This window comes from Protopterus annectens, chromosome 3.part1 (assembly GCF_019279795.1).
Source record: "Protopterus annectens isolate FY-2018-M chromosome 3.part1, PAN1.0, whole genome shotgun sequence".
NCBI classification, from domain to species: Eukaryota; Metazoa; Chordata; order Ceratodontiformes; family Protopteridae; genus Protopterus; species Protopterus annectens.
The window spans coordinates 340051583-340066572 of record NC_056732.1 but is presented as its reverse complement, the minus strand read 5'-3'; the positions used below and the strand labels follow the sequence as shown (position 1 = coordinate 340066572).

At 39.1% G+C, this 14990-nt stretch overlaps 1 protein-coding gene across 3 annotated transcripts in view; it reads left to right on the top strand.

Annotated features, from left to right (window-relative positions):
* Positions 1 to 14990, top strand: part of SKAP2 (src kinase associated phosphoprotein 2) — a 1551387-nt gene that overhangs the window by 954129 nt on the left and 582268 nt on the right. The window lies entirely within an intron of this gene.

The window sequence follows — 14990 nt, the reverse complement described above, 5'->3', positions numbered from 1 at the left end:
CATTTTCTTATTTTGAAGTTATACCAGTTGATTGCTTTGAACTGATTCTGTGATATTAATGACAGGATTTTGAGTTTGAAATCCGTATTTGATATGAGGACATCTCCACCCCTTTACTTAATATAATCCACTCAGATGTCAGTACAGGGAAAGGTAAACTTCCCTCAACGAATAAAGCATATTTCCTCACTCAGTAACATTTACAGTAATGTCATTCACAACTACTGAATGCTTTGAAATGGATAACTTTGTTTCTGCCATTTTTCTGCATGCTTTGCATTCCTTAGAGTCTGTTTCTAAGCTTATTTTACTGTGCATGATTCTCTTTGTCTTTGCCTCAAGTTAACCACTACAGGTAATGTGATTTACTGTGATGCCTGGTATGTGTCTCTTTCTTTTTCTTATTTCCTTTGTTTCTTTAATTGATTAATGGTAGCAAATAGTCACTACCATGTGCTTATTTATGGATATCCGTGGCTTGCAGGCTATACATCTGTAATGCTTTAATATCTGTAATGTACATCAGCAAGTCAAGTAGCATTAGAGCTACCTCTCCTGCAACATCAACAGAACAGTTTTGAGGGACAGGTATATCTTGCAGAGGATGCCATTATCCCGAAAACGACTTCCTATCCATGAAAAACAAAGCTCATCCCTGACCATATTCAAGCGCATCTTGGATCTGTGGATAGGTAATACAAAATTTAGCCCAAGAGTGCCCCCTGTACTACTATTGGACAGAGGCAGTTCCTAAACACTTTACCCCATGCATGGGTCCCTTCAGATTATCTATGGTATGATCCGAGTTATTCTCACTAGGGGTAATATGTAATTATCAACCATGGCATGGGCAAGGCCAGTTTAATACCAAATGGGATAGCTTAATTCCAACACCAAAAGGGAAATTAGCTAGGCATAAAATAGTTCATAAAGGCATCTGGCCTGGTACTTAACTATGAACCTGTAATGTTTGTATGTGTATGCAGCATCATTTGATTGCCAGTATTTTTCAGAATTTTGTCTTAAAGAGCTGGTAAGGCTGCAGGATCTTTTTTATTTCCTGTCCTTTGTCTTTTTTTTTCAAGTTGCACTTGTCTGTACAAGTATTATTAGGTAATGTAGGTGTCACCTTAGTTAGATCCATCATGGCTGCCAGTGTGCAGAAGTCTGGACAAAGACTGCGATGTTCCCCATTTTCTCTCGGTTTCCATTGTAATTTTTTTCTCTTTGAATGGGCATCTAAGTTCATTGGCACTTCTGTTCTCTTTCTGATCATTGTGGATACTGCTTAGTGGTAGCTTGCTAGTACATGATTGGCTGTTTCTATTTGCTTATTACAGAAGCCACATTGGAGTATTGCTACTTAATCAAATAACGGTTGACTTTTTTTGAAAATTTTGTGGGACCGAATAGCCACAACATAAGAAAAGATAAAAAAATCAGGCAAACAAGCAAGAAAAGTTAGCATATATCTTTCATTATGGATACCACATACAAAGAAGCAGTAATTGTGATTTTGGTTTCAGTAGAACAAGCAGGAAGAGCAAATATTAATTTTTATTTGTAGCAAAATGTGTGACTTCGTGCTTATCTGTTACACTTCCATAAATGTGATCATCACAATTTGTAAGATTTCTTATAAGATGATAATCACATGTGGATTCATACTTTACAGTTTGTACAGCTTTATGGACAGTAGTTCATGCAAAATAGTTTGTAAACAGCAGAAGGTCCCTGGTGACTTTTTTTAAACTAGGCTTTGTCTAATTCATTTTCATATAGAGAGTTTTCTGTATCTCTCATATATAGCAATAGAATGCGTGAGGCCAGGTGTTCTGTTGCCTTTAATTTCTTGATACCTAGGCATGAGCATGAGCTACCCATAATTTGCATGCTTTTAGCTACATACATTAATGTTTTGCAAACTACAGAAGCACAATTTTTCACTTCATATCCCTTGCCAAAAGGAAGAAGCATCACTGTACTAATTTCATTAAGTGCAAAAGGTCATCTGTCTCCACCAGTTCCTCATTACCCTTGAGCACCCTAATATGTAAACTCAACAAAACCGGTTAGTGTCCACCAGTTTACCACTAATTACTCATTCAGGAAGAGCCCCCTACAGCATTACAGGCTGCAGACTCTTGCAACTAATGAGGCTTCCTTTCAAGCCTAATACCACTGAAAAGATTTCTTCAAACTCACTCGTTCACATTGAAACATTATACCTGACAATATGCGGAGACTTGATAATATTAATCAGTTCAGTATAGACCTCAAGTAATACTTGATAAGATAAAATGAGTTCATCTGCTTCAAAGATACACGCTAGCCATAAACCTGGTTACACAATCATCTGTGTTAACGACCTCCATTAGATTGCTCGGCATAGGGATCTAAGCAGTAGGTGACAGGAGTGAAGATTTAACTTAATATATAAGCTTTGCAGGCATGTGCATTTATACTGTTGACAGTATTTCTATTGATGGGTGAAACAGTGGTGCAGTGGATAGTGTTGTCACCTCACAGCAAGAGGTTCCCTGGTTCAATTTTCAGCCAGGGTCCCTTCTGTGCGGAGTCTGCATGTTCTTCCTATGTGTGTGGGTGGGTTTCCTCCGGGTGCTTCATTTTCCATCCCTATTCCTAAGACATGCAGTAGATAGAATGGATAATCTAAAATTGGTCATAGGTGTGAGTGTGCATCAGAGTGTGTGGTGTTGAAAAACAACTGAGGCAGGACTAGCCACTCTCAGCAGTGTGAACCCTGGCTCTAGATCGAAGTAACACCCCGACCCCATGTGCAAAAATGGGAAAAGGGGGTTGCAGATGAATGGATGGAGTATTTCTATTATCAATAGTTTAATTACTTATCAGAGGTTAGCTATGTTTACCTTAAGTTTTGTATTCTTAATTAAGTTTTCACTCACATAATGTTAGAGTAGTATATAGGTATGTTTATTGTACTCATTGTTTACCTCACTGCTATATATATGCCTTGTTAAGGGTCGCATTACTTTTCTATGCTAATCTGCTAGAATCTTATATCTGACTTCAAAACCCAAGATATTTTGTTTTACTACACTAGTAAATTTCTGATAAGCTGTGAATTGGATTCATATCTAAATTGCTGCTTTATTCAAGAAAACTGATGCTATTACTAATATATATTTGTATTTCTATTGTGAACTTCTGGGTGTCATGTGAACTTTTTTTTCTATGTAAACTATTGATTAATTATTTTTCTGTCTTCCTGTTGCCATATTTGACCCTGGTTGTGGCTGAAAATAGTTATTAAATCAAGTCACCTACTCTCTTAACAAATATAAAATAAAATAAATAAATGGAAATATTGCCATTTTGTACCATTTTAAAATTGTTCAGCTGAAGGTAGTACACAAAAAGTTGAAAAATCTTTTGTAAACTACTTTTAATGTTTAATGTTTTTTCCCACCATAACAGGTATAAATGGTTTCATTGCATTTTCTGCCTTTGCCCTTCATTCAGCTTCTTTCATCATGAGATGCTAACTAAATCCAGTGGTTGAGGGGGTATCTGAAGTACCATTAAGGAACTGGAATTCTGAAACATGCATATATTTTTCATTGCTGACCTCTGATTTTCTCTAGAACAGTTCTGGCCAACATACTGATACATCCATACCTGTGATGTAGACTTCCTGTTTCAAGGAAACTGCCATAAAATGCTCATATTTACTACAAGGCCCACCTTTTCTTTTTATTTGTATTTGCAGGCTACCAGCTAAGTAGACAGCTCATGTAGACCAGACGAAGTGTCATTTATAATGACGAACTTGGAGGAAGGGAACACCTGATCACACTAGAGTTGAGGTGAAAGGCAGAAGAATCATAGGAAAAGGACAGTGGATTTAGTAAGGCCTAAAACAGATTCCAGACTGGTCTTTTTATAAAAACAGCTAGTATCTTTTGCAGAAACAGCTTACTGAACCTTGCATTTGCAATATGAGTTCTAGAAACACAGTACTGAAATCACTTTCTGAAGATTTTTGTCAGCTTTAAAGTGTTTCCTGTGCCTTCTAAACTTTAGTAAGATCACTGAACAGAAAATAGATCAGTCAGCTGTCTTTACTGTAAGGAGTGCCATGTCTTCCAAACAATTTCCCAGATGAATGGCTTCCTTTAATCTTCTTCTTCTTTCGGCTTTTCCCGGTTAGGGGTCACCACAGCAGATCACCTGCCCGCTCATGATTGGCAGTGGAGTTTACAGTGTCGAGTTGCCAGCCCGGCACCCAACCTTCCACAGAAGGAACACACACTCACACACACTCACACACACTCACACACACTCACACACACACACACACACACACACACACACACACACACACACACACACTCACACCTAGGTCCAATTTTAGAGTTTCCAATCCATCTGCAGCATGTCTTTGGGATGTGGGAGGAAACCGGAGCACCCGGAGGAAACCCACGCGACCACAGGGAGGACATGCAGACTCCGCACAGATGGCACCCTAGCCGAGGATCGAACTGGAGAACCTTCCTTTAATAATGTGTTTAAATATGTAGCTGCTTTTTTTGAAGATTTCTTACCCTAACAACACTTATTTTACTCTAGCAGTTTTGCTAATTTAAAAGCAAAACAGTTTTACAGCCATTCACAGTGACAGCAGTAATAGAACATTTTGTACAATACAGTATCAGAAGTAAGTAGACAGAGCAGAACAGTGACTAGTTCAGCCCCGTGGGTTACAGATTGTGCATGCTTTACTCTTCAGACTTAATCTGCTATATAGTTCAAACCCTGCACAGCAAGACATACAAAACTACAGGAGAAAGAATATGGTATAATATGAAATATGCCCTTACTTTTGGAATGTAAGTAACAGTAATTCAGTAGGTTAAAATAGATATAAAAGTAAAACTAAAAAAGTGAAAAGTTAGTTGAAAATAACAGTAGACTACGTAGAAAATACTAAATAAAGGTATTGTACATACTTGCATTGCTAGTCTTCATTAAGAAACCTGTTTGCCTTGCATCTGCCATCTCCCTTTGTGTTATGTTTTGCCCCTCTGGACATATCCTGATGCCTAAGTATTTTGTCCCATCATCTGGTTTTTGGATTTTCGCTTTGTCTCCCTTGCTGATTACTTTTTCTTCTTATTATTATTATTATTGATTTTCTGGTGTTAAATTTAAGACCAGACTCCCCCAGACTGCTCAGATACATCTAAGATCCCCAGCAACAGACAACCATCTGCATATAAATTAAATATTTTATCCCCCTTTCCCTCCAAGCAAATCTTCACCATTTGGGCCAGTGTGTCCATCGCAGACTATATATATATATATATATATATATATATATATATATATATATATATATGTCTACACACACACACACACACACACACACACACACACACACACACACATCTATATAGATAAATAGATATCTTTCCTTAAATCCACCCTAACACATTTATTTTCATATTTAGTTTTATTTTTGAAAAAATATTCCACTCCTTTATCCCTATTAAAACTTTTCTGTCTTCCAGTACTTCCTTTAAAACTCGGAATTGAAATTCCTACACAGCAGTATGTAATGCTTTTTGGATATGAAACGCAACCACTCTTGCTACCCCACAAGAGTTTGTTTCAGATGCTAGAGATCTATAGAAGATGTTGCCCCAGTAAGTTGATTGTGTTGCATAGCTATTGCATTTTTTCCACCCTTGCTTCCAACTCCCTTGTAGACAGTTTTGTTAAAACATTGAAAAGAAATACAGGCCAGAATTTTGAACAAAGTTGAAGAACAACTCCAGGAAAACAGCAAACAGTCCAAAGAATACTTTACTGGCAAGACACAGTTGTTAACCGCTTTCGAAAATCTTCATCAGAACAACATTAATCCACAAAAAACATTCCCAATATATAGCCCTCACAATAAATCACATGATATAATTAATCATTTAAAGCAAGACTACCAAATGTATAAAAAAAGTTTAAAAGTCATCTAATACTATATGCCAATTATTTTAACAGGGGGTTAATTGAACAACAATCATTTAATCCAGGATAATTACAGGCATCCAGTAAAATCTGCCATCTAAGTTCCAGTTTATCTAAATGTTCATTTATTATCCACCCCTGTAAATCCTTGTGCATCTGTTCTATAATTAAAAAATTAAAATTATGGTTATCATGTTTTTCAACATGCCTATAAAGTGCGTTTGAGCATTTTTTATTTTTAATATCTAAAACATGTTCATATATCCACTTCTTAAAAAACCCTACTGGTTTTTCCAACATAAAATGCTGGACATTGATTACATTGTGCAAGATAAACAACATTAGAAGTGTTACATGAAAAATGTCCTTTTACTTTATACTTCCTGTTCCTAATACAAAAACTATCAGTAGTGTTTAAATAGGGACATGAAGAACAACAACCACATTTTTTTGTCCTAAACTGAACCTGTCTCATACCTATATTATAAAAAAATCTCTTTTTCCAATCTAGCTTTTAAGGAGCCATCCTTTTTATAGACCACAGTTGGTAAAGGACCCACTTTATCTACCAAATCATTGTTTTTAAGCATAACATACCAATTTTTATGAATACTACTAAACATCAAATCACTATCCAAATTAAAGGTAGTGATAAAACTAAGTGTGTATTAATTCCTTCAGCTGATGTATTTATATAGTGTCTCTTGTCATTCATCTGACAACCCAATATGGGCAAATATGCTCCACTTCCTCTTTTTGTAATAACTTAATTATATACCCTATTCAATAAACTTTCTGGGTAGGCCCTTCTTCGAAACATATCGATTATGTTATCAGCTTCTTTAATAAACTGGTCATTTTTAGTAACCATTCTAGCCGCCCGAATAAGCTGCCCCTTTACTACTGCTTTTTTTTGATGTTCGGGGTGCCAACTCGAATAATGTAGATATGTATTGGAGAAAGTTGGTTTCTTATACAAATTAGAATAAAAACATTGCCTTTCAAAATCCTTTCCTACCTCAACATCTAAAACGGAAATAGAAATTGGGTCATAATGAGATGAAAACTTTAAAAATTCAACCGTATTGTTTATATATATCAAAAATTCATTCAATTTGTCCTCCGTATCAATCCAATATATAAAGACATCATCCAAAAATCTAAGGTATATAGACCAACATTGGGAATATATACTATCTAAAATGTATTCAGATTCCCAATGGGCCATAACATAATTTGCAAAACTGGGGGCACATGCCGCCCCCATTGCCACCCCAGTGGTCTGTTTATAGGTTTGTCCTTCAAAGTGAATTAAATTATTTTTTAAAACTACTTCCATAAGTGTTGTGCAAACATTTACTGTCGTATTATTCAACATTTTAGTTGAATATAATTCCTGTTCAAACCATGCTAAACCCAATTCATGTGGTATAACAGAAAACAAATCATGAACACCCATGGTCACAAAAAATCCATTTTCACTATAAGGTAAATTATATAGTCTATCCAAAAACTGCCATGAATCCTTTAGTATATTGATGTTATTGGATACACCATTGCTAATCTTGTTATCAATCCACTTGGCAATATAATAGGTTTTAGACCTACATCCATCGACTCTGGGTCTAAGGGGTGAGTGTTCAAGATGTTTATGTATTTTTGATATGCCAATAAATCTAGCTAAAGCTGGTTTATCATTCAGCATAAAATCATAATCATTCTTGTTAATTTCATATTGCAAAAGCATATCGTGCAAAAGTAAATCAATTCTCCGAAATGCCATGTTAATTTCATTTCTTGACACTTCACAGTATTTGTCAGTAAAAAGCAAACCATTGATTTTATCCTGATAGTCAAGAGAGTTCATAACTACCACCCCACCCCCCTTATCAAGTTTCATAACCCAAATGTCACTGTCCTCAATCAAATCACGAAGTAAAACATTCTCATAGTCAGTAACATTTGTAAAATTTGACCCATTCTTATTATTTACAATATTACGAATATCAAATTCGCACATTTTTTCAAAAGTTAAAATTGGGTTTATCAAAGTTGGATTGAATACACTCGGCCAATGTAATGCATTTTTCTTAGCATTAGACTCACTGAATAACATTTTGAGGTTTAACTTTCTTGTGAATAACTTTATATCACAAAGTACATCAATTACATTTGCACGTCGTGCTTGTACAAAAGTAAAGCCCTTAGACAATGTGTCAGCATGCCCAGTATTAAGCACTTTACTTGAATAGTTGTATATTTTAAAATCACCCAGAGTATTGTCAATAATGTCCAAGTACGAAGCCATCGCTTTACTTACAGTTTTGTTTAAGTCCACCAGTTCACAATGTGCATCAAAAGACCCCAAAATTCCTTCTTCAGTTTCAGAACTAATTACACAATGGTAAATGTCAACCTGTTCAGTTATCTCCTGTAGTAACTGTTGGTTTGTTTCAGATGAGCTCCTTGTTTGAAATGTACATTCCTGGTATCCTGCTGTCTCCACGAGGGAAGCCGCTTCCTCTGATTTTGAATGCGTTCAGACCGCCATGGGTGGTTTATTTTATGCATTCCTTACATGAGAATACAGAATGTGGTACACATCTAGTACGGCCGTCCCTGCTAGAATACAGCCAGGCAGCTGTCTGCAAGGATCGCCACCAGTTGTAATATTACTGTGCATAGTTTACAGCTGCAGCGGCTATGCTATTCAGCCGTATTGCTCTATGGCAAATTTCTGCTACAGCCATTTGGTTTCAGTGATGTAGCTCACAGGGAAATGTCTTGCAAGCTACACACCAGAACCCGTTTTTCTCATCTGATCTTGTAAATTTCACATTCTTAGAGGGACATTCCTGCACTAATCCCTTCCCCATGATTTCCTTGGCTATCATTGTTAGCTTGGTATCTCCAGATTAAGTTTACCTTGCTTTTCCCTTTTCTTCTTCGTGTTGGCAGCCATGGTTTAATCCATAGTTCTACCTCTCCATGCTGCTGTTAGACAATCTCATCAGACCTGTGCCGTCATACAACTTTCTCATGGATTTTCCTCAATTACTTGACTTGCCATCTCTTTAACTATTCAGAAGCTTCCACCCCCACCATTTCCAGGGTTCTACTTCTATTTCCTTTCCTTATTGCCACAAGCCTTAAAATCTACCCTAACACTCAGAGTTCCAACATGCTCTTTTCATGAATGATTAACTTCTCTGCTTTTGCCCTTTTCTTACTGCCCACCTGTAGCTTATCCAGCTGTCTTCCTTCATATTCCCTATTTCTCTGTTTCTCATCTTGTCTACCATTTTGATCTGTCTTTGCTTTCAACACTTCCAAACAGTCCATATGAAGCTTCATAATCCCATATGGTCTGTCCAACTTTAGTTCCAACACAACATTAAAATCTCCTCTTAAAATAAATCTGTTATCATCTGTAGTCATAGATCATAATTCCTTGAATATGGCAATGCAATTTCTAAATGTTTCTGTGGCCAGCTTAGTAGATATGGGCACCCTGAGATAATATAGTAATTGTGCCATGTTCTCAGACAACCATTTAATCCTTTATTAAACTAACACAGTAGGCAGTACATATACAACTTCCTTGGAGGCAGAAATGTCACTTACAAGCAAAATTGTCAAGAACACGCACACTACCTCCACTACACATTCTACTCAAACACAGACTATCTTATACTGAATCACTTAAAAGAAACCTTCCCAGACCTCATAGACATTCTAAGCCTACAAACAGCAACACCTATCCTCAGCAGTCTGTAAAGCACCCACTAAAAGCAACGTGTCTGTGTCATATCATCGAGTGGCCACATTGTTGACAGTGCAGGCCATCAAACTGTTCTGACTGAAATCATGTTACTGTAGAGATCAGGAAATTTGCCCTTTTCCCCACTGTAGTGTGATCCTCAGAGTGGGTAATTATAATTAGCAGGGACACCCCTCACATGGGGGCATCAACGGCCTGGATTGTCAATGAGATGACATTTGACAGTGTGACCGTTGGATGGTATGACATAGACCCAAAGCAACAACAACAAACCCACCCAGTGGTCTCCCAAGATTGAAGCCCATGAGGCAAACACTTTGCCCAGGACTTTGCCGTAGGGAATTCCATTGTATGACACAGATTCATAGTTTTCAGTTCATCATAGGATAGGGGGTTAGGTAGCCAACTGTAACTGCCCTTTGCGAGCCATTTAGCTACCTATCACTTATCACTTCTGAGACCTGCACCACCTTGTGTTTGTTGTAAGGCACCTTAACCATTAGGCCACCCTCCCAACCCAATCATCAGATGCCGCAATCATCAGACTGGACAAGGAGGAGGTAACAATTAGCTGCTTATCTGGAGCCAGGATCCACTAAATCACGCACACAAGTCAAGTCACTGTATCACAGGTACAAATATAATTCTGTCATAGTCTTCGTGGGTGTAAATGACCTGAGATGTGCCTCACTGGACTATATGAATAGAGACATTATGAATCCGTCTGAATATGTGTCAGAGGAAGCAGGCACTTGCCTTGCATTGAGCAGCATTCTGCCTTCATCAGGGATGATGCCACTGTATGAACCTTTTTTTAGGCAATGACAAACGTTTCAACTTGTCAAAAAAAAAAAAACTCAAAGCAACCTTAAGGTGTTACTGCTCAATGCTAGGAGTGTCAGTAAGAAACTGCACACCCTGCAAGCCCTCCTCACTCTGGAGCTTATAGACATTTTTGCTGTTACCGAGACTTGCTTTAAGGCCACAGAAGGTACTCCTGCAGTGCAAGCCTACAGTTTCTTCCACACATTTAGACCAGCAGCACAGACCAGGTCTAAAGGTGGAGGTGTCATGATCTACATCAGCAACAAGTATACTTCTAGGTTGGTTAAACTGTATGATACCCTGGAGGTCATCCATGTGTAAGTCACTCTAGATAAAGTCCCTTACCATATCCTAGCTAAATATAAGTCACCATCTATTCCCATAGAGTCTCATAACTTGGTATGCAGACCTACTGGAGACACTCAACATCAACCAAATACTCTATTCATGGGGGACTTTATCCATCTGTAGATTACGGAACATACACTGCCTTAAACATGCAGGCACAATGTTTCCTGGATTTTATTAACACAAATACCCTTAACCAGGTAGAGTTTATTTCAACCAGAGGTTCAAAAATACTGGACCTAGTACTCACCGATGTGGGAGAGTGTTGCACCCCCCCATGTCACAAAGCTGTCCCCTTTGTAATAAAAATCAGCTTGGAAAACCCAACTACCCCACTAAACCTGTAACAGTTAAGGACTATTGTAAAACATACTACATCCTACTGAGCAACAGTTTGTCAAAATTCAGTGCCTCCAAACCCTAAGATCATTACAACTTTATGCAGAATTATTCACAGATACTCTGTACAAACATGTGAATGGCTGCATAGAGGCTACTGTACCTACAAGAAGTAAACCCATAACAAACACCAAAAGTGAACTACAGTGGTGGAGTCCAACCTTAGCAGGGTATATAACAAAAAGAAAAAAGTCATGACCAAAATCAGAAAGAGCTACTCTCATAAAGACAAGAGCTCACTGATTAAAGTCCAACTATGAGGTCAAAATAGCTCAGACTTCACCCTCACTCCCCCTGCCTACCTCCTGTGAAATCCTTTCTAGCATATGTCCCCAACTGTCTGCAGGGAGCAGGTCTTGGTGGCACTTGCTAGGGCCAAAAACACTGCCTTATTGGGCCCTGACCATATTCAGTGTTGATTCCTAAATAGCTTAAAACATGACCTTTGAGGACCATGTGAGGCACTTTTCAGCTGCAGCTGCAAAACATATTATGTACCAAGTGAATGGAGGACTGCATTGGGTATCCCTCTTAACAGGGTGGTCCTTCAACTTTCCCCCGAAACTACAGACCCATCAGTCTAATAAGTCTTATGCAAAGCCATGGAATGAGCTATCATGGAAATGATCAACAAGGACATTAGCACCCTGTAGACACAGGACCCATCTGACTTTGTCTTTGTCAAGGAAAGGTCTTGCCTACTTAACCTGATAGACTTCTTTGAAGAGGTCACCAAGGCAATAGATGAGAGGATGACAGTGCATACCACCTATCTTGACCTGGCAAAGACTTTTGATATAATCCTTCACTCAGATGATGTCTACAAACTCACCGAACTAGGCATAAAACTCTACATGACTTGCTGTATTGCCAGCTGACTCACAGATAGGCATGAAGAACTCAAGAGGGACCACCTCAACTAAGAGACCAGTCACCAGAGATCTGTGCTGCACCCACTCCTGTTTTGCAATTACATGTCAGAAGTCAACGTTAGTATCAAGGGCCTCTGGCTCATCAAATTCACAAATACTTGTAAATTGGGAGCTATCATTTATTCTTCACATGCACTAACATCATGCAAAAGGGTCTAATACAGACAATTGACTAGTACCAAAGACACAGTTTAAAACTCAACACTAAGAAGTGTATTATAGTGACCTTTGGGAAAATGTTCACACAAGCCAGTTATTCCATCGATGAAACACCTCTTAGAGTTGACCTGTTAGTTAGGGTTCTGGATACGTATGTAGACAGTAATCTGGCTTTCGACCAACATGTAGCCAGGATAGTAAGAAAGGCATTCTATGTTGCCCAATTTATAAGTAAGGGTATAGCATCCAGATGCAAGGAAGTTTAGTACCACTTTAGTTGGCCTTTATCAGACCCATCACTGAGTACAGTGCCCCCTTTGGAATGTACCTGACCAGGCATTTGTGACATTTGGAACTGTCACAGACGTTCCTGACCCGGAGAATCCAAGGTATTAACATACTGTCCTGCGCAGGTCACCTTAAGGCCTTGTCTCCATTCTCAGCCTCCTACAGGTTACTTTGAACTTATCTATTGCCTGGCATGTAAGGCATCCTCATATCCAGCCCTGATGGATCTTTTGCACATCCATAAAATGTACAGCACAAGAAACACTAGATCCAAGGATTTAAACTTTGCCTGCAACATTCGTAGAACATGCTGGTGAGACTGATATGTGTCGCAAAGAATCTCTGCACTGTTAAATAGGGTCCCCATTGACATGAAGCAGAGTTCATACCTGACCCTATTCAAATGTAATCTTGACCATTGGATAGGAAATCTCAAATTCACCCCTGGTCTGGCCCCCATGTCTCTAATGGACAGAGGCAGTTAGTAAATAAAATATTACCTAACTAACATACCCCCTAACAAAGTCCTTAGCCACTTCCAAACTAACATGCCCCTCCTGATAGACACCCAAGGCACATGGGACATAATTGAATTGGGCTGCATGGCTTGGCTTATAAAGGCTGTGGTGGTTATTAGCCTAGCATATACTGTACCTATGAACCTATGAAAAACAGCCCCATTACTCTTAGAACCACTGAAAGAGTCTTCCATCACTGCCTTTTCATCCAGTTTGAATTTTAAAAACACCCACTTACTCTTTCCTTCTACCACACTTGTTTCTTCTTACCATCATATCCCCTTATGCACCAAAGCTGCTACTTTTCTCTTCTCTCCTTTCACATATTCTATATCCACAGCCTAAATACTCTTTTGCTCTGCCCTTGCATTTCATATGTCTTCAGTTAGTCTCCAGAATTATCATCACACCTGTACTTTCATTTATCAATTTCTGTAACATCCTTCCTCTTTTCAAAGTATGGTTTAGATCTACCTACATTCCAGATGACTGCAGCTAACCTCTTGCTTTCTGTAAGCTTACTATCCAACTTACCCATTTCTTCCCTTCACCTCATCTCCAGTGTGTCAGACAAAAGCTGCCTCCTAAAACTGATCCAGTGGGATCTTGGGTGTGTGTCACGACACTGGTACGCCTCCTCCCAACAGTTTTCTGTTCTGACTAATAAAGAGCGATTTAACTGCTCTGCATATTTGCTTTTGAGCTCCTCCATTTTTCTTTTACCTAGTTTTATCCCTGATGTTCATCGTGCATACAGCTGCAGTCATAACAGATGGGTTATCCTGCCGTCAGGCGGTCCCTCAGTCGGCCAAATTCCTAAGTCTAGGTCCGGCGTCGGTTGTCATCACTTCTTCCCTGATGTCAGTGCGGCAGTGGTATAAAAGAACCAGCCAACGCCATTTTCTTTAGTCTTTCTTGCCGTGCGGTGCCCGAAGCAGAAGCAGTTCGCAAGTGCCGGTCGGCCAGCTCCTGAGATTTACGAAAATTTTTCAGCCGAAGTCTTCTTGAAAGCTAAGTACCCCGTTGGGGAAACTTTTCTTGCCTCGGACCGATGTCAGACAAAGTTAATAATTGCATTTCTTGTGGGAAGCAAATACCGCATAAGGATTTCCATTCCTTCTGCATTCCTTGCTTAGGCCCAGACCACGACGTCTCGGCCTGTCGTTTTTGTGCTAGATTCAACAAAAGCACTATTAAGCGTCGGGCGGAATTCGCCCAGCACTATTTTGGTAAAAAATTTAATTATATTATGTCGTCGGATACTCCGACTCCAGTTTTGAGTAAAAGACGCAAAGATAAGGACCGACATACGAGGTCCACGACTTCTATTGACATCATGCTAAAGCCGGCTACAGGTGCTCCGGTTCTCAGCGAGGCACCTACGCAGCCCCTGAGTACCGATGACGCTTCTTTAGCAGTGTCTTCTGTGCCTGAGGTTGCAGGCTCCTCGGCCCCCACTCCAACTACAGATACCAACGCCACTTTTGGCGGGGAAACTCAGAATTTAGACAGACCTGCCACCTCTCAAGGTGTCTTCAGACCTTCCTCTTTTTCCATTAAGGCTTTCACAAAATCCAAAGCAGCAATGAAAACTAAAAGACAAGCTCCACAGAGCCCCTCTCTAGGCCCCATGCCTAAAAAACACATGCTCAAAATGGCAGAGGATTTGATTACTCTTATCAGGGGTTCTCAACCACCCTCGGACAAAAGGCCCAGACTGCAGGAAGACTACCC